This window comes from Phocoena phocoena, chromosome 7 (assembly GCF_963924675.1).
Source record: "Phocoena phocoena chromosome 7, mPhoPho1.1, whole genome shotgun sequence".
In the NCBI taxonomy this organism is placed as follows: domain Eukaryota; kingdom Metazoa; phylum Chordata; class Mammalia; order Artiodactyla; family Phocoenidae; genus Phocoena; species Phocoena phocoena.
This window is the reverse complement of record NC_089225.1, coordinates 14,104,798-14,125,253: the sequence shown is the minus strand read 5'-3', so window position 1 is coordinate 14,125,253 and position 20,456 is coordinate 14,104,798. Positions and strand designations below refer to the sequence as shown.

The window sequence follows — 20,456 nt, the reverse complement described above, 5'->3', positions numbered from 1 at the left end:
ATTATTCTAGTATAAAGAAATGTGAATGGAGTTATCTTCTAATGATATGAGGAAAAAATATTTTCACATTCAGCTGAGGAGCTGAAGGGCAAATAACTCCATTTGTGGAATTTGATGAGCCCTAAAATGCGAGTAATTTCTCTTTATCTATAAAGAGAGCTGTAAAAGTCTCAACATAAGTCTAGTTCCCATTTGGTCCTCCTGTCAATATGATTAACTGAAGTCTTTAGGTGGTTATTATGAGTTCTAATAAGGAGTCTGTGAGTGAATTTTTACAGTCTTTTAGAGTAACACTTCTGCTTACCGAACTCTGAAGCAAACATTTCAAGCCAACAGATACAAAACTGCTAGTGAAAGTACAGTTTTCCAAAATATTACAATCCACTCCTTAGACATAGAATGTGTTATTGAGGGAAGACTATGTTGGCTTTCATATGTGGGAGTTTTCTCCTAGGTCAGGAGATACACATGAGCGGTTGAAATCTCAAGGCCTCCTACATCCACTTGGACTGTCATGATTCTCCAAGTACATGGTGCCTTAAAAAACTAATTCCTGGTCTTCCCTGGTGGCACAGTGGTTGAGAGTCTGCCTGCCGATGCAGGGGACACGGGTTCGTGCCCCAGTCTGGGAAGATCCCACATGCCGCGGAGTGGCTGGGCCCGTGAGCCATGGCCGCTGAGCCTGCGCGTCTGGAGCCTGTGCTCCCCAACGGGAGAGGCCACAACAGTGAGAGGCCCGCGTCCCATACAAAGAAAAAAAACAACAACAACTAATTCCCGAAGCTCACATTGTACCTTGTTGAGTCTTCATACACCACACATTACTGAAAATAATTGAAAAATAGCAAGGAACTAATGAAAAATCCAAACTTTAATTTGGCCAGCCACTGGAAGCTGTCTGTGTATCTCACTTTCTAAATCGAAATTCCTTATTTTAAAATAATTAAATATCAATTTACTCTCTTTAAGTTTTTCAAACTACTTTAGCTAAAGCCAATGGTTCAATTGTTTGCTTCAAAAAGAAATATGAATATGTATATTCTTGTAAATTTTAAAATTCAATTGTTATCATCTTCTATTCTTGTATTAAACTTTTTTATCAAATGATGAGTTTAAGTAGATAAAATATCACCATTAAAAATATATTTACCTAGATATACACATACATACATGTGCACACACACCCACTACAGATCAACCCAAGAACAGCCCTCATGTTGATTTTCAGCTTAACTCCACTCTTAGGTTTGTACTTGAAGCAACTGATTAACATAAAGTGAAATATATTGCAATTAAACTTTGAAATATTTTTAGGAAAGTGATGGCATCAAAAGAAAAGGGTAAAACCAAGATTTGCATATCATACCATTTTAGCTTCTTCTTTTCTATATTCTTATGTAAAAAATGCTTTTTTTTCCTCCTGATGTTTCTTTTTAAACATCTTTTTATTATCCTTTTCAGTGGGTAAACTGATTTACTGTCTTGCTGCCTAAGCACTGCTACTGGTGAACGGACCTTATCTCTGGCCTAATATTGAATTTTTTGTTGTTGTTTTTGCTGTTTTTTTTTACTTCATTTTGATTTTGGACACCTGGATCTCCTTGTATCTATTAATGGGAAATTTGAGTGACTGGAAAATATCTAATACAGTATTTAGTACTTGTGTATCTTTAGAACACTTCCAAAGATATAGTGAAAAAAAGTGAAATTTTTTTTGAAAGAAGGCTTATGATATTTTTTTTCCTATTCAATACAGAGCAAAGGGAGATTTGACCAATATTTAGCTCATCTGATACCATCGTCTCACCTGATTTCATTATGTCATGTAGTTCCAATTGTACACATTGATCTGCAGCATCCTGCGATTTCCCAAAATAGAAGCCATATTATGAAATTAAAAGGCTTTTATCAAGGTATTATGTCTGTTTATCAATGAATGTGTGAAATAAAATCATTGCTTTCTAAGTGAGGTCAAACCTCATGATGGCAGGCAAATCACCCTGCCAAATCAGCACCACATCACACAAATTTCTCAGACTATGCCACAGTGCAGAGATGGCATAGGGTCTGATCTGCCTTGGTAATGAATTAACCTCACCCATGAGTGTATTTATACTACACACCAGTCTGAGAGATTGTGTATTATAAATGATAAAAAAATGAATTGGGTTAAGAAAAGTGTTATGATCTCCAAGGGTCCTTCAATGCCTGCATTATATGATTCTAAGACTCTTACCTAGAAAAGATCTGATTTAATTGACCAAATATGTTTGTCTATTCAAATTAACAGATACTGCAGATGTGAATCCTGGACTGGAGAATTGATAAAGTTAATTGTGTGAATGTTTTCTTTCCAGGAAGACAATCAAGAGAGTTAATCATTAAAAGCTTTTTGAAAATGGAGGTTATTGGATAATATAGTCTAATTATTCTACCTAAATCACAGTATTCTTGAATATTATTAATATTAGCCCTTTTTTTCCACTTACCCTCTCATATTATTTTATTAGCCCAAACCTGATGTGGATAGACTCCTTCTAGCATTTTCAATCATGATGTTTTAAAAGGAACATCAATTGTATATAAATAAAGCTCCATATACATCCAATATTTAAGGGTAAAAAAACATTAATAATATCTATTTTATATCTAATACCTCTCATTAATTTTGCCTGAGGTTTTCAATGTCTTTTAAAATATCTTTTAATTCTTATATTACGCTTTCATCCTCCTTCTTCCAAGCAATTTATTTGTAGAAGAAACCAGGTAATTTATCCTATATAGTTTCATACACTCTGGAGATATTAATTTTTACTAAGAATTCAACCAAAATGCTATTAATACAATGCTAACCATTTAGCATCATATTTCACTTGTTATTTTTCCAAGGTTCTTTTACAGGATCTGATTTGATCCATTTGGTCCTTCCATCATAAGTAAAATCCTTAATGAGAATGGCACCTCTAGGGAACCGTAATGAGATATGAGATTAAAGAAGCCATGTCAATGCATGGGTTTGGATTTATGGCAAGCCCGTTCCTCTGGGACTCTCATAGTGTCCCATGTCAGAGCAAACTGGCCCTGAACCATTGCCTGGCCTCTGTCTGTAGGCCACAGGCACTGAAGTGGTTTGCACAGTGGAAAAGAAAAGGGGAAAAAAAAAAAAAAAAAAGAAGCCAGGTCAGACTGGTCATATGTTTACCCTTAGTTGTTTGAGGTCGGCTGCTAAAAGCTGAGTTACCATCAAGGTGAGATCCCAGGAATGCTTAACAAACTTCAGTGGCAACAAGCAAGGCAAAATTATTTTAAAGAAATACTGAATTTTAAAACTATGGAAGAAGCAAAGACAACAGGATGCAAATCAAGGGAAGATTTGAGCAAACAATTTAATAGAGGCATAGCCATAGCCAGTACAAGTATATGGAAACAATTTTAAGGAATATTTCTTCTAAGGCCAAGTTTGAAGTTTTATATAAATCTTAACAGACTGGGCACATATTAGGTTACGTTGGAAATCCAAATATTAATTTCCCAATTTTATGGAGAAAGTATTAAGCTCAGATTGAGTTCTTATTTGAATAATTCTTTAATTTCAGCATACTGCTTTCAAATGATCTTAGTGTTTTTAATTCTAATATTCTCTGTTGCCTAGACCAAGAAAATTATTAGTTTCAAAAACATATTTAACATTCCTCCAAAAAACAATTTGATACCTACATAATCAACCAAAAGGATTTTTTTTTTAATTCTAAGTTTATTAATCAACCAAGTTTGGAACCCACTGCTTAGATCAGACCAAACCTCACAGTTCTACCTCTTTTTATTTTATTGTTTGTTTGTTGACACATTTAAATGATAGAGACCAGAAGTAACAAGATATACAGAAAATTTTTCTTATTTCGGAGTCAACCTTGTTTTTCAAACTTGGGCAACTTAGCTTCTAAGAGCCTCCCTTTCCTCTCCTTTAAAATAGAAATTAAAATACACACCTTAACCATGAGCATTAAATCAAATAATTTAAGAGACTGGATGGTAGTAAGTACTCAATAAATGCTAGCTCTTAATCTTCTTTTAATCAATAATGCATTGCTTAAAAAAACAGGTGCACTAATGGCTATATTTAATACAGGCATAATTTTGCCATTAATTATTTATAAAAATAAAAGAAGCAATGAGTAGGTTTATTTTAATTCATTTTTAAACATATAGGTCTTGTTGTTGAGTTTATTAATTCATGCGTTTATGTTCAGGGTAAATTAGGGTCCTCTAGAGAATCAAGGGATATTTCTTTTCTTCAATAACAAATCATTTCTAAAAGGGAAACTTAAAAAGCATCTGCAAGCTTTGAAGATTATAACATTTGCTGGTGTAAACATGGGAGAATACATGTAATATATATTACTAGTGGCCTGTTGGTCAAAGAAGTCAGAAATGCTCCCAGAGGTAAAATAACTATGAGAGGCATATTTAACAACAAATAAGGTAGGAGAGAATTTTCCATGACCTTCTTGTTCTTGTCTCTTCCAGTCTCAACTAGTACATTAATCACTCAGACAACGAGACACACTAAACAGCTGGCCTGAACATCCTGTGAAGTCCTGGAGTTTTCATAATTGGTGTTGGCTAGTAGTGCTAGCCCAGGAATACTCAGGATGGCTACACTGAACGTGGAGATGCAAAAGATTTCTTCATTTGTCTGCTCCTCCAGGGAATCATTTGTTTGGAACCTGGAACCAACTGAGATTTTCTGCTATACAAGTAGCCTTTAGGTTATCCAACCACACTCAGCATGGGTTTGGCTTGCCAACGAAAACCTCCCTGCTTCAAATTCTAAGATTTTCCTTTATACTTAAATTTCACATCTGGTAGCAGATTGCAAGCTTTTCAACCCCTACACAATTTCTACTTTTTCTGGGAAAGGGGATTACTAACCACGTAATTCAAACTAATATTATCTCTTTTTACAGAATTAATGAGAAGCTGTAATTACCAACACTGTTTACCTGCTACTCTGGGAGTATATTTCCAAGGCACATGAATTAGCCATCGTCAGCTTTATAATTAGTGTGTGACAACTTTAATTCCAAAGCCACGTTTAATCAACAGCAACAGATGGAAATGCGCCTAGTGGTAAGTCATCCCCTTAACAGCTCCTTGATAGTGAGTTTGTTCTACTGGCTCTGAATTATAAGCTATTTAGCATAGTAAGTGCTAAATTGCTGGTAATATTCTCCATCTTTTTTGGGCTATCAGAGTTACAATACATGAAAGTAATTATAATCACTGACATGTATGAGTACTCACTACATACTAAATGCTATTATTGTTTTAACTCAATGAAGACTCCAAATAACCCCTTATATTAGGTAATTTTAATATGCCCATTTTACAGGTGAGGGAATTGAGTCTAAGAAAATCGAAGTGACTTGCTAAGAGTTCCACAGCTCTTAGCAGTAGGGTCAAATTTGGATTCACTATGATCGTGCTGTAATAAAATACCTTTGTTATTCTCAATCGTATGGGGCTGTTTAGTGGTTTTGGATTCTGCTAAAAAATTTGTGTTATTTTGTGGATCTTATGATTACAGGATCCAGTTTTTCTAACTTTTCTCCTCACAAGGAGCAGTCATATACATAGAGGACAGCAGCTGTCTGCTTGGTCCTTTTATTAATTCTACAAACATGTATTAACTCAGAGTCAGTCACTGTGCAAAGTTTGGACTCACCATTATCTATCTTGAATAGCAGTTGCAGAAACTTTTGGGGAACCCTCTCAGAGATGTTCTTTCTACCTCCCAGAGATTCACTGAAGTTACCTTCACCAAGCCTACCATATATACAGCACCTTGTGACTTTACCTCCAGCCCCCATAAGCTAGCCCCTTCTAGGGTTTCACCACTGCAGGAAAAAGATGATCCAGCAGGCTCGGATCTCCATTTCTAAAGTTCCCAGACTTAAGATATCAAATCAGATGCAGGGAAGGGATGCCAAAGTTTAGGAGTTTGGAGCACTTTGACCTCTCCCTATCAAAACACAATTTCTCCTTCCCCACTCTACCTCAGGGGACAGTATAGACTAAACATATCTAGACCTGGTACCAGTGATTTTTAAACCTATCCTAAACATTGAGATTATTTGAGGAATTTAAACAAAAACCTCAGCAAGTGTGCCCAAATCCATACCGGTTATTCAAAATCTCTGGGGGTGTGGCCTGCACATCTCTCCCTGTGAAAACCTCCTCATGTAAATGTCATGTCTAGCTGGGGTTGGGATGTATAGCTTTAGACATTCAAGTACAGAGGGTTCTTTAATGTTTTTCTGAAGAAAAATGTTGTTGTGTGTTTATATTAAATCCCAAAAGTCATGGGTAAATTGCCTGTAACGGTCATTTCTTAGGCACAGAAAGTGGAATCTGAAAAGGTTCTGGTCCCTACAATGATTCTGAGGGGGTTTGTCCCCTCTAATTTAGAATGTGTTGTTGTTAGAGAAATGACAACTGCCATGTGATCACACAAATACCACTTTCATTTCTTTGTAATTAACCCCGGGATGACCTTTATTCATTTTGGAAATGTAGAAATATCTAGCTGCCAAACATGGATTAATAGCCTTAGAATTAAAAAAGAATACATTAGATTTTTTTCCTTTTTTGGTCCTCAACAATCATTGGCTTTTTGCCCCTTCGCTCGGTTAATGAATAGTAACTCTAAGATGTTCAGATCCATTGCCTGATCTTTCCACCCTTGGTGAAATTCTTTAAAACATAGGCACATGTGCCCACATACACACACACACACACATATCATATCTTGTTAGTAATAAAGGGCCTTTAGAGATCCTTGATTTACAAATGGGGAAACATGCATTATCTTTCACATAGCTTGATTCACTTACAGCCACATACGTAATGTGAATTTTACAGTTTAGACTTAATTGAACTGATTCACTGACAGTCAGGTATATGTTAGTAATACAACCCAAATGTAATTTTTAATGTACCAGGCCATCTCCCTCAATATGAATAATGAAACTATCCTTTACATTACTAGGTGGCCTATGGACAAAATTAGACTATTAGCTAAGATTATAAAATAATTAATTCATCTAAAAAAAGTAAAATGTATCATGAAATCACTATTTTGTGCTGTGCACTCAATAATTAAGTAAAAACAATAAAACATACCAACTAATTCGACTTGGTCATGTGGGATAATGCACAGGTATGCATTTCCTTGCCACAAGACACTGAAACTTTTTATAAACCTAAAGGGGGAAATAATCACTTAAACATAACAATGATACAAATAATATTATTTCTACAGTGTGTTGTCAGCTTTTTTTAAAGGATGAAAGGATGTCTTGAAGTAGATCCTTTGACATTGTCCCCTTCTCTCCAAGGCCACCTTTATGTGTGTATATGCATAGGGTCCTGCATACAGAAGTGTCCATTCTTCGCTCAATACTCTTCTGTCACCATCTTGAATTCTTAATATAAATAAGGACTTTGTATTGTTATTTTGCATAGTCTATACAAATTATGTAGCCATCCCCCTTCACCCCTGCTCTTTACTCTTGAAACTAACAAATTTATGCCCCTGATGTCTCTGATATTTCTTGGCTTAAGCTCAAAGCTTGATGGCGGAACTTGACCTTTGACTCTCTCAGGCAAGATCAACACTTATTTCCTCTTGCTCTGTGCTCCTGACCACTCCTGATGTTCTCAACACCTCATCAACCTCAGGAAACCTGAGGACACAATCCAGTGTCAGGGCTCTAACCTATGACGCCTGCTGGGTTTGCTCACACTCCCCTTATCACCCACTCAAGCAACTGATAAAAATCAAGCCATTAATTAAAAATTGGAAATTATTCCTTACAAAATGCAGTACACAAAGTGATATATACATATTTTCCATGCTTTTCTTTTATAACGTTGCACCTCACATTTAATCTTTACAGTTAGTATTCTTGTTCCTCTGACAACACACTAAGAAGTCATCTCAGAGTTACCCATTCTGCTCGCTTTAATCTTGGTTCTATTAGCTTCAGTGTCAGAAAATGATATGTTCTTCTTTTTCCTCAAATTCTGGTCGGATACTCCATTTCCAATCTTACTGTATACAGATGACACACAAATGCAGAGTCATTCTAATGGTGAAAATGCTTTTTCTTTCCATGAAAAGAGGCATAGGCATATTTTCTCTTGTTAAAAAAGTAATTTCTTAAAAGACAACCAGCTCATTGGATTGGGGTGATTGAAGTATTTTGCCCTAACAAAATGACTTAATCAACACACACACGCACACACACACACACACACACACACACACACACACACACTCCCCAACTGGGAAATTAATGGAGCCTATATTCAAGATGTTTAGTATTTTCAGACATGCTGGCAAATTGAACTATCAAGGACAGAGCTGCAAACAAGAAAATCATCTCACAACCATTTTATTAATATAAAGGAACACTTCAATATGTGAAGAGCCCTAGATTCAGAAACAGTCTGTGAATATTTTCTCAAGGATATCATTTGAATCCCATGAAAATATGTGTAAGAAATAAGAGCAAATGGGAGAGGATACAGAGGTTCTGTGAATATTATCCAGGCTGCAATAAGGTTTCTATGTCATTGATCCTACATTCAAAATAAAATTCACTATCCCCAAAATGATTGGCATTTATTTTTTCTTGGATTATACACACTCTTATTTTTTCCTCGGACTATACACAGTCTTATTCTTTCCTCATCAAGCTGTTAATGTCATAAGATATTATTCAAAACATCCTTTCTTGTTTTATTAAACTTTTGAAAAGCTAATCTGCAGGCAAATAATTGTGTGTGTCTGCGATTGTAAAATTGTTATCTGCAGAGTCAGTTTCTGTGATCTAAAACTCTGGAATTCTATTCATTTGTGTGTGTGTGTGTGTGTGTGTGTGTGTGTGTGTGTGTGTATGTGTAATTCCTAAGTGCTCATCTATGCTAACACTCTGCTATATTATGAAAGTATTTATTGCTAAGATGGTCTTATTACATGATTCAAACAAGTCAAAGTCAAGTTAAAGACAGCCTTTGAGCACTTCACATTGGTGTGGTCAGGAACATAAGATAGTTCTCTAGGAAAAGACACTCACTTATCCCCAGGTTATAGTCATTGCCTATGTCTCTCAAGTTCAGAGTTGCTGGCCAGACTCTGATTATAGGGTCAGCAAATGACAACTCCAAGTACTGTTTGAATGACAAGCTTTGGCTAATTTTTAATTGATATGTGGGCACACGATCAAAGATGTGGCCAATGTCGTTAACTTGCTTAACTGCCATTTAGCAAATTCGTCAAAAGCTACGTGTGAATACCGAGACTTCAGAAGTGGGATAGTTTAATAAGCCATGTAAGGTGAAGTGTGGAAGAGAGGGCCAGAAATAACAGTAACAAATATTTATTTTTTTACAGGCCTTATGTTGAAAGGTAAATATGTGTTTGTTTATATTTTAAGACCTCTGAGAACAAGGTCAACTTAAGTGTGCGAGTGACATTTCCTCTAAATGAACGTGAGAAAGCAAAACAATAGCTATTAACCAAGAATAAAATAGAATCACCAGGTGCAACTCACTTAGCAACTACTCTATCAGTCTACCTTTATTTTATAAAAATGTCTTCTGACCAATAATACCATTTTTGCCCACTCAGGATTATTTTCATTCATGGAAATAAATAGGGTTACTATTAATATTAAGACTAAGCAACTTTCTAATGTCATTATCTGTGACGTTATTACACCCTCTTTTTTTTTTTTTTTTTTTGCGGTATGCGGCCCTCTCACTGCTGTGGCCTCTCCCGCTGCGGAGCACAGGCTCCGGACGCGCAGGCCCAGCGGCCATGGCTCACGGACCCAGCCGCTCCACAGCATGTGGGATCCTCCCGGGCCGGGGTACGAACCCGTGTTCCCTGCATTGGCAGGCGGACTCTCAACCACTGCGCCACCAGGGAATTCCTACACCCTCTTTTTAAGAATAACACCGCCATTACCAGCAGTCCACTAATAAAGCATAACTTTTGGTAGCCTGAAGACTCAGGAATTTCAAAAAGTAATTCATTAAAATTAAATTTCCCAGAGAAAAGGGTTGTAATTCTGCTACCTTACTTATTATGTGACATATTCTTTATGTTATCCTCAGTGGTAGCACATTGTCATTCCCTGGAGAGAATTTGCATTGGAGGGATAGTTTGAATTTGCATAAAAGTGTGATGAATCTGAAAATGATCAAGCAATGAAATTCCATTCTCATCTTTAAAATATATACACTTACATAGCATGTACTGTGCATTTATTATTTTCATTTAAGTTACTAACTTCTGTAAGTTTGAAACATACACACACACACACACATGGTATCAGAATGCATTAGGCAAGCTCTTGGTATTCTGTATGCTCACCTGCTACATTCATTCACAAAAAAGATGGGAAGAATTACCCTGGAGTAATTTCTGGGCTCATTTGTTTACCATACACTTGCTCGATTTTATTGTTATCCTTGTAACATGTAATAAAATAAGCCAACATGTGTCACACAATGTTAGTGAATAATTATAAGGCAGCATGACAATGCTACAATTTCTTGGGAATAAAGAATAAAAACAATGAAAACAGCAGGAAAACAGAGCAGAAAGGAATTTGAAAATATTCTCTTTCTAATAAAATATGAGACCTTCACAATTTTATACACATTTAAATTTATATATATTTTTCCTATCAGTTCTGGGGACTGTTGGATATTCAGAGTTGAATATACTTGATGAACTTACAATCAATTAAATAGTATTAAATTTTTTAAATTTTCTTAAAAGTTGACATTATAAGTACAGTGTATTTTTTAAAAGTAATTTTATTAGTGTATAGTTGCTTTACAATGTTGTGTTAGTTTCTAAGTACAGTGTAAACCACCAGGCTTATGAGGACTTTGGAATAGGGTCAGGGAAAACTCTTTGGATGGAGGTGATATTTTATTTTCTCCTGCAGGGCAAGTGAGATAGAATAGCTTAACGATATATGGATGTCAGTAAATCACAATGCAATTATTTAATATTGGGCTTCTCAGCTAGACTCTAAGATCTCTGAGCTCAAGACAGGAAGAATATCACTTCTACCCCCTCCTATTTTCTTAATGCCTGGCAAAGAGTAGATGTTTCATAGCATCTTTTGAACAGATAAATGAAATGCAACAGCTGCATTTTTAATGTAAGAAAGGGAGACATTCAGTAAAGGATTATTCTGTGAATATAAAATTTGACCAAAGTCCTCTTATTTGTGGAATAGAAAGTTTAGAGCCTTCGGTTTCTGGAGATTAAATTAAGTATAAGGCTAAGATGGGGGGTTGGTGCTACCATTAGTATAAACAGGGAGTCAGGAGAAAAGTTTGTCTTGAGTCCATAGGAGAAAAACTTAAATTAAGGACATGTCATATTTAGAGCTGCAGAATATTTTATACAGCAAACCGTCAGGTCAGTATTTCAAAATTCAGCACTGGATGCCTGAAGAGAGATCTAAGCCTTAACATACAGATTTTTGGAACTCCACTTACATACACCCGTGATAGATAGATGAAGAGCTGGATAGATAGGGATAGAGATGTAGATATTGTACATTCAGATTTGAGGTTGGTATAGGTGTAAATATAGATTTATATATATTTAGGCATATATGTACACTTTAAATATTTAAACATTTTAAAATTATGGTAAGAGGTAATAATTAGAACTGATGAATAAAATTTCTAAATAATAGAAATTGTTTAGAATACAATTTATCCTAAATTAGAATAATATTTATAATTAATTATGCATTAAATTTAATAATATTTTAATATGTATAAATCAAAATTTTATAAAGAACACATAAATATGTTATAATCTTAGAGAATTAAGCACATTTTGGCTCTTTTTGAAGTAATTTTATTTTCTTTTTTGCTCAAGTCTAGACCAAAAATTTAATATGAGGGAGAAAAGCAGGAACTCATTTTCTACTAACAGTAAGCATTGATATTTTAAATCACCAGTCTTTGATTTATTGATTCAGCTTCATTCAAATTGTTTTGGGCCTGTCATATTGGCAAAATATGTGATGTTTTAATTTCTTTTTTTCTCTTTACTTAGGAAGTATCCTTATCAAATGATCTTTTGCCTAAGGACAACTCCAGCAAGTTAGTTTTTATTATTGTTTTCCATAATAAATTATACTATAAAATGTCACCTCAGGACGTAAAAGAGGACTTTAAAAAATAGTAAACATGCTCCTCTTCTGGATTAGAATATTTACTATCTAAAGTTGTTATGTCCACACCAATTAATCTGTGAATGAAATTCAACTGAAAGCAAATTTCCAAAAGTGTTTTCCTACTGTTGTAAGTAGTCAAAATAGTCCTAAAGTTTAGTAGAATAAAAATATTAACACCCCAACTTGAAATATAAAGGAGATAGGGCCTTGCCCTGTCTTGCATAGAACAGTACCCACTAAATTGTTGTTGAATGAATAAATGAATTAATTAATGAATGAAAAGAAAAGCTGGGAGAGTTGCAAGAGGATTGAACTCTTTTGATACAGAGTGTGAAGGGAAGGCCTAAAAATCATAGTGGAGCTGACACTGAGAAAAATATGGCAATACAGCTCCCACACCAAACACGAGGTATCATTAGATAAATGTAAAGCTGGTGGACCTGGGCGGGCAACCATAGCAACATTGAATCTCAAACCCAACCCAATTCCTAAATAACTTAAACCGAGCCCCTATAATAAAGGCAAAGCAGATAGAAAGGCACGCCACCTATTATCAGGTATAAAATCTATTTACCTTAGTCACTACTCTCCCACACAAGAGGTCTTGATTTAAAGAACAAAGATTATAAGGCACGTGGAAAGACAAAGCAAAAACCAAAACAAACTGAAAAAACCAATAACATACTTCCAAAAGACAAAGTAATCAACTAAACAAAACCCACATATTACACAGATGCTAAGACTATCTGAAAAGAAATTTAAAATTAAAGATTTAAGGACATTTAAGGATGAAAATGGAAAGGTACATGAGAAAAGATCTGATGGGAATTTTCAGCAGAGATATCAAAACTACATGAAAATATTGAATGGAAATGAGATGAAAGGAAAGCACAGTAATGGAGATACAGAATGCCTTCAATGGGCTCATCAGTGGACTCAATTCAGACGAGAAAAGCATACGTCAGCTCGTAGAGACATCAACAGAAACTGACCAAACAGAAACACAAAGAAAATAATAGATAAAAGAGCATCCAAGAACTATGGGACAACCTCAAATAGTCTAATTTGTTCATAATTGGAATACTGGAAATGAGAAGACAGGTAAATTGAAAGAGGAAATATTTAAAACGATGAAGAGGAAGAATGTTCTAAAAATTATAGCCAGAAAGATCCAAGAACCTTTATCAGCAAGCAAACAAACGAGTTATATAATTTTTGTAAGTTTTATTACTTTGACAGAAAATATGCAGTTATAAACCTTTTTTTTTGTTTTTTCGGCCTCTCATACAACTTCCTTGTCCCTTAATGCTGTGGCTAAGAGTATGCAGATTTCACTTCCCAGTCTCCCTTGATAGCTGGCTTCTTGTTAGTTTCCACCAATAAGAGGCATTAATGGGAGATCAGATGGCAAGAGCATGAGAGAAGCCACTTTCTTCCTCTCTATTTTGTCTGGCAGCATTTCTAGATGTGTGCACCTGCTAAGAATTTCTAGCTTCAATCACAAGACTCAAATTTCTTTGTTCTCCCAAAATGGTAGCTGCACCTCTGTTAACTCCAGTACTGGCCATATGCCCCCTCCTCCGATTTTGAAGGCTCCAACTTCTCCTCACTGTAACTCATCCAGCTGGGTTGTACTGGCCAGGGGCCATTGTTTATCACAGATACTAACATCTGAGTTAATTTGCTACTCCCTTCTCTCTCTCTGAACTTCTGATACATGCAAATAATTTTCTTTATACTTGTTTCAGTTTTCTTGAAAGAATACTGACTAATAAAGAGAAAAGATCCACAAGGGTACAAAGTAGCTCCTTTCTCTTACTTGTTCAATTTTACATTATTAAAACCAAACTCATATATATATAATTTCTGAGCAAGAGGCAAATGCTAAAATTAATCATAAATTGAATATGAACATGTGCTTCTGTTACAAGGGAAATATGAATCAAGATACATAGCATGCTGCTAAAAACATATATTATCATTGTGTGTTTACAAAAAATACATGTAGGTATCCACATCCCTGTTGGAGAAGAACTCCCAAGCTGACCAGTGGGAAGTGCCCTGTGATAAACCTCTAAATACTCACAGTAGGGGAAATGTAAGAAGACTAATTCTGATTGAGTCCTTTATTTTTGCTCGAGTTTCATGCATATTTGATTTGATTTAATTCCACCACTCCACACATTTATAAAGAAAGGTATTCTAATCTTCTTTTGTAGAGACTTCTATATAGATTAAGTGGCTTTCTTCAATGTAAACCAGGTTCTGTATGACTTCAAGTTTCACGTTGCTTCCATTATAACATTGATTTTTGATTAGTTTTCTGTAACTCTTCTGGCTTTGGATGAACCATTTTGCCGACAAGTAATGTCAAAGATTGTATAAAGCACACATAATAAGATATAAGACCTGTAACTCTTCTTTAAACATGGTAAACACTAGCCCCATGTAGCTATTTAGATTTAAAGTTAATTGGATTTAGGTGAAATCTAAAATTTAGTTCCTATTAGCACTCCCCACATTTCAAATGCTCAATAGCCACATGTGGCTCGTGACTACCATACTGACTAGCAGCATAGTTATACAATTTTTTCTATCATCAGAAAATGCTATTGAACAACATTGATTTAGAATATAAGGCCTTCACAAAGGGAAAGTAAACTCACACTGTGTGCTCTCTTATGAATTCTATGTCATTCCCAATGTTGCTTTTTAATACATTTCAAGGGTATGTCACAGAATTTCTAAAATTAGTTTTCAAGGGATAAAACAAAAAGAATAAACTCTTCAGGCCAGATGCCCACAAAACTTAAAATCCAATATTACATGAAGATTTCTTTAACATACTGACAAATAAACAGATGGAGTACTCAGGATTCAAGTACTATTTCTTACCTTGGAAACAATGAATAAAATTCAGAAAAAGATGAACACATACAAGAAATTATTGTCTAGAATCTGTAAAATATGAAGTAGCAATCACTGCCTTAAAGAAATAGGAATAAATCATCCAAATCACTTTGATGAAGAAGGAATAGGAAAACTGTTTTTAAGAATGTTTAAAGACACAGACCTACTAGAGAATGGACTTGAGGATATGGGGAGGGGGAAGGGTAAGCTGTGATAAAGCAAGAGAGAGGCATGGACATACATACACTACCAAACGTAAGGTAGATAGCTAGTGGGAAGGGAAGCAGCCGCATAGCACAGGGAGATCAGCTAGGTGCTTTGTGACCACCTAGAGGGGTGGGATAGGGAGGGTGGGAGGGAGGGAGACGCAAGAGAGAAGAGATATGGGAACATATATATATATATATATATATATAACTGATTCATTTTGTTGTAAAGCGGAAACTAACACACAATTGTAAAGCAATTATACTCCAATAAAGATGTTAAAAAAATGTTAAAACTCACCTTCTAAAACAGTACATTGACATCATGCCTAAGAAGGAAAATCACATTGAATGATGCTTTAAAAAGATTAACTCTTAACATGAAAAACAGCCAAAAAGAGCTGCCACATTTCTCTAGCAATAAGTATCAATATGTGGATTGACAGCAATATGAGAGATGAGGATTTTATAAGTCCCACCCAAGTTAATGATGGCAGCACCAGGAATTCCCTGGCAGTCCAGTGGTTAGGACTCCACCCTTCCATTGCAGGAGACATGGGTTCAATCCCTGGTCAGGGAACTGCTATCCCACGAGTGGCACAGCCAAAATAATAATAATAATGGCAGCACCAAGGGCTGCAGCATGACCATTGCCGCTCACACATTGTGAAGCAAGTGACACTTGTTCTCACCTCTAGGGGAGGAGCTCCACCTTGTGGAGTACAGCAAAGAGCATAATAGCGTCTACCAGCAGGGAGAGCAGCAGTCCCAGGACCCCACCACTTGCCTTGCAGGTTCAGAGGCTGCCAAAAAAGACATGAGTCACACAGGCACTGGATGGAACAACGCTTTACTCAGAGCAAGGTCAGCGTCTATAGTGAGCATTGGTCCTTTATGGCCAGAGGGTTCCACCCTACCACCAATGCAGGGAGATGGTCTCAACACACTCTTCTTGTGCTCCAGGCAGAGGACCACTGCCAGCAACAGATACAGCAGTAGGGTTAGCCACATGCCACCACAACACAGGCAGAGCAAAGATGTACACATCAAATCTGGAACAGGAAAAGGTAGTCCTAAACAAAGCAATATGCCCAGCACAGGCTCTGAGGACTCTATGTCCGCATAAAGAAATGTTCCAGAACCACAGCAGCATACTCTTATGCAACTGTGCAGGGGTGCCAGGCTCTGCAGGACTGCCTTTCCCACACAGTCTCAAGTTGACTGCTCTTCTTCTCTTCCTTAGTTTTTCTGTATGTGTTATAGGCAGATAATACTCCATGTACATATATATATTATCAGTGTCAGAGTGCCATTGGGAGAACAAATGAAATAAACACCAGCTACAAGAAAACTTGAATTTTTCAAACCAGGTGAGGCCATTTTAATACAAGCTGATGTTATATGAGTCCAAAATTTGAATTTGGCAATTTCTTGTTAAGAACATAAATGTATCAAAAGTATGGTGGCAGGATTGGACCTGGTCATCCTTGACTAATATGTTTGCTTTCCTGATTCTTGTCAGCCCACCAGGGACTTACTTCTTAGACTAATCTCTCAAGATTGATATTGCTGTCTCCATCATACAGTAAGGAATCCTTGGCTTTATAATACTTAAGTGATTTTTTTGAGTCACATCGTAAGTAAATAGTAGACTATAAGACATCTTACATATCTCACTCTTAATTTCAAGCTCTTTCCAACAAAAGTATTGAAGAAAATTAAATAAATAGAATAGATTTGACTACTCATAACTATCTCTTCAAATTTTACCACATTGGACCCTGACTATAATATCCTACTGGAAAAAATGTGAAAAGAAAGTTAATTAGTAGGTTTATTTGACAGAAGCCAAAATCAAACCCAAAATAAACGACGATGAAAAAAAAGTATTCCAACAAACAGATTACTGAAATCAGTAGGAGACAGAAGAGAAAGAAAAACACAACAAATCTAGACCAATAAAGAGTTCTATTTGATAGGAGAAGAAAACTTTTAAATGAAATAAAAGCTTACTTTTGCAATCAAAACTATTTGTAAAATGTAATGCATGCACTGGTAAGTCAGTGCATAAATAACTGGGCAACAGTACTATTTGGAATAATAATAAAAGTGTTCACTTGCAACTTGTATTTTGAGAATCTATAAAATGAAATTGAAAAGGGGGTTTCAAGATACAAACAACACCATCTTACTTTTATAATGCCCATTGCAATTTATTCTGGAGGGAGAAACAATCCAGATTCTCTCACCTGACCAAGTTGGAGTTATAGTCACAGTACCTAGTGGTTCCGGGGTTGGGGGCAGGGGGAAGAATATAAAAGTACATTGCCTTTCCTGGTTACAGGGTGAGATGCCTTCTTGTTAAATGTTATAGCATTTCAACATAAATTACCTCTTTATGACTTGTTACCAAGGAAAGCCACAGGACTTCAGTCTTATACATTAAAGGATGAAATTGATTTAGAGAAAAAATTAAACCCTCGGTAATTTTGGCAGAAAAAGTATAGGTTTATCCACTAAGAAAAGTGAGTGTTACTTTGTATCTTGAAAAATTAAAACAAAGTGATTATTCCTTGGAACAAACTGAAAATGAAATCCAACATTTTGTAATCTGGCGACTCGGGTTCAAATTTGGAAACCACCACAACAGGCCCTGTAACTTTGGGCAAATAACCTCTTTAACTCTTCATAGCCTGCACTCTAATAGTAATACTTCAGTGGGCTTTTGAGAAGATTGCATGATACAAGGTTAAAAGAAAACAACAACAAACAAAATCTTTGCAAATTGTAAATCATGTTGAATATACACCATGGTTATTATTGTCAATTGAGGAACTGATAATTAAGGATTACCTCAACTGAAGTTTGAAGAACTGGTAAAATTCACCAGCCAAAGACATAAGGAATACATCTGGAGTCAGTAAAAGGTAAGTTTCTTCAGCTTGCTGCAACAAAGGATAGAGGAAGCATGTGGAGAGCACACACCGGGGAACTTTGGGGCATTTTGATAAGAGAGTTAGGAGAGACTGAATGACTTTTTTTAAAAATAATGTTTGAGATATAATTCATATACCACAAAATTCACCCTTTGAAAGCATATAATTCAGTGGTTTTTAGTATATTCAACAAGTTGTGCAACCTTCACCACTCTGTAATTTCAGATCATTTTCATTACTACAAAATGTAACTCAAAAACCATTAGCCATCAGTCCCCGCTTCCCACTACACCTAACCCCTGGCAGCCACAAATTTGTTTCTGTCTTTATGGATCTGCCTATGTTGTTCATTTCATATAAATGGAATCAAACAATATGTCAATTTTTTGTAACCAGTTTCTTTCATTTAATGACAGTTTCAAGGTTCATACATGTTGTGGCTTACTTATTCCATTTTACTGTGAATAATACTCTATTGGTGGATAAATTGCATTTTGTTTATCCACTTATCAGTTGATGAAAATTTGGGTTGTTTCCACTTCTAAGTTTTTACAAATAATGTTGTTATGAACATTCATGTACAGATTTTTGTGTGGACATGTTTTCAGTTTTCTTGAATAAATATCTAGGAGTAGAATTGTTAGGTCATATAACAACTCTATGTTTAACATTTTGAGGATTTACCAAACAGTAAATCACCAGGTTCAGTAAAACACAATCCATAAATAAATGAACATTGAGAGAAATTGTCTTCCAGATTCAATTAATTGAGTGGTTTTTGCTTATCATGTATATTTCTATTTCAAAAGAAGAGCTAGAGAGAGAACCATTTCATAGATTCTTTTTGAAAAGTGGTCATATTTTCTGAACTAAGAAAATTTCTCCCTCTCTTTCTCTCTCTCCCTCAGTAATTTAAGAAAATATGTTGATTAATTTATGCAAATATTTTTACTTACAAAATAAATTAACTTCCTGAAATGAATAACTAAAATACCTGAAATTGAGAAGGTCCCTTGAACAATGTGTGACATATACCTTTTCAAAATAATGAACAATCAAAACATTCCTGAAATTTATCCCCTTGATAAGCAATATGACTCAACAATCCACTCTGATATTAGGTTAAGGCTTGTACCAAAGAATTTGGTACCACAGTTCACTGGGACTTTTAACCAGTGAAAAATACTAAAATGTGGAGTGCAGTTATCATAGTTGAGTCAAGTTTTATTCTTTCAGAAGGAAGCAATGTGTGATCTGAAGGATTTATAAATTTGGGAAGACTGAAATGACTAGAATGGACATTTAGCAACTCACCCAATGCAACCTAAATCATCACTTCTATTTGGAAGTTAACAACTTATCTTTCCAAATGCCCAGGTTAACATCCAGCCATCTTCACATTAAGAAGAACTGGGAGGTTGGCATGACAACTGATTGAAATGTATAAGAAGCAAAATTGACTCAGCAGAACACAGATCGGAGGTTATTCTGACCAGCAAAGGTTATTGAAAATTGTTTTCCATGGCAATTCCTTTCCAAACCAAACTATTTCTTAAACCTGTAGGCCAGTGTGTCTCAGTATATCTACAGCGAGTCTGTAGCATAATTAAGCCACCAATTAAGCCTTACCAACTCCCATTTTTATATTCTGTAAATATGTGGCAACAACAAAGAAGTCATTTGCTAAAACAAGATCTATTATACTCTTTTTCCCCTACAAATGCCAGTAGTACTAACATCATTCTCTACTCTTTGTTGCCATTCCTTTTGTTACAATTTAATTTGATTTAAGTATATCCTACTTATACCTCAAGGTCAAACTGAAGTTCATCCTGGTTTATTAGGAATTCTATTAGGCATTCCAGTTCTCTCAAGCACTCTTTCTTTTGAGCATCTGTATATGTTTCATAATGTCTCTCATTTGCTATTTACCAAACATTGCCGGATGGCATTCCTTGAACTGTCGTCTGACAGTTAAATTTTGTTTAACTGAGCTTATAAATTGGCATTGGCTTCACAATAAACTTACAAAATGCAAGGAGTTAGAGTTTGTGTTTATTTCTTCTTTGTGTGGTCACATGTTAAATATGAGAAAATTAAGGACTAGAGATATGAAATTACTCTGG

At 35.5% G+C, this 20,456-nt stretch overlaps 1 non-coding gene and 1 pseudogene across 1 annotated transcript; one reads left to right on the top strand and one right to left on the bottom strand.

Annotated features, from left to right (window-relative positions):
• The window catches only part of LOC136125938 (small ribosomal subunit protein mS31 pseudogene), an 86,859-nt pseudogene that overhangs the window by 58,057 nt on the left and 8,346 nt on the right, over positions 1-20,456 (bottom strand).
• On the top strand, positions 3,009-3,140 carry LOC136126165 (small nucleolar RNA SNORA42/SNORA80 family). The gene has a single exon (XR_010656061.1). It is a non-coding gene; the product is annotated as a small nucleolar RNA SNORA42/SNORA80 family (small nucleolar RNA).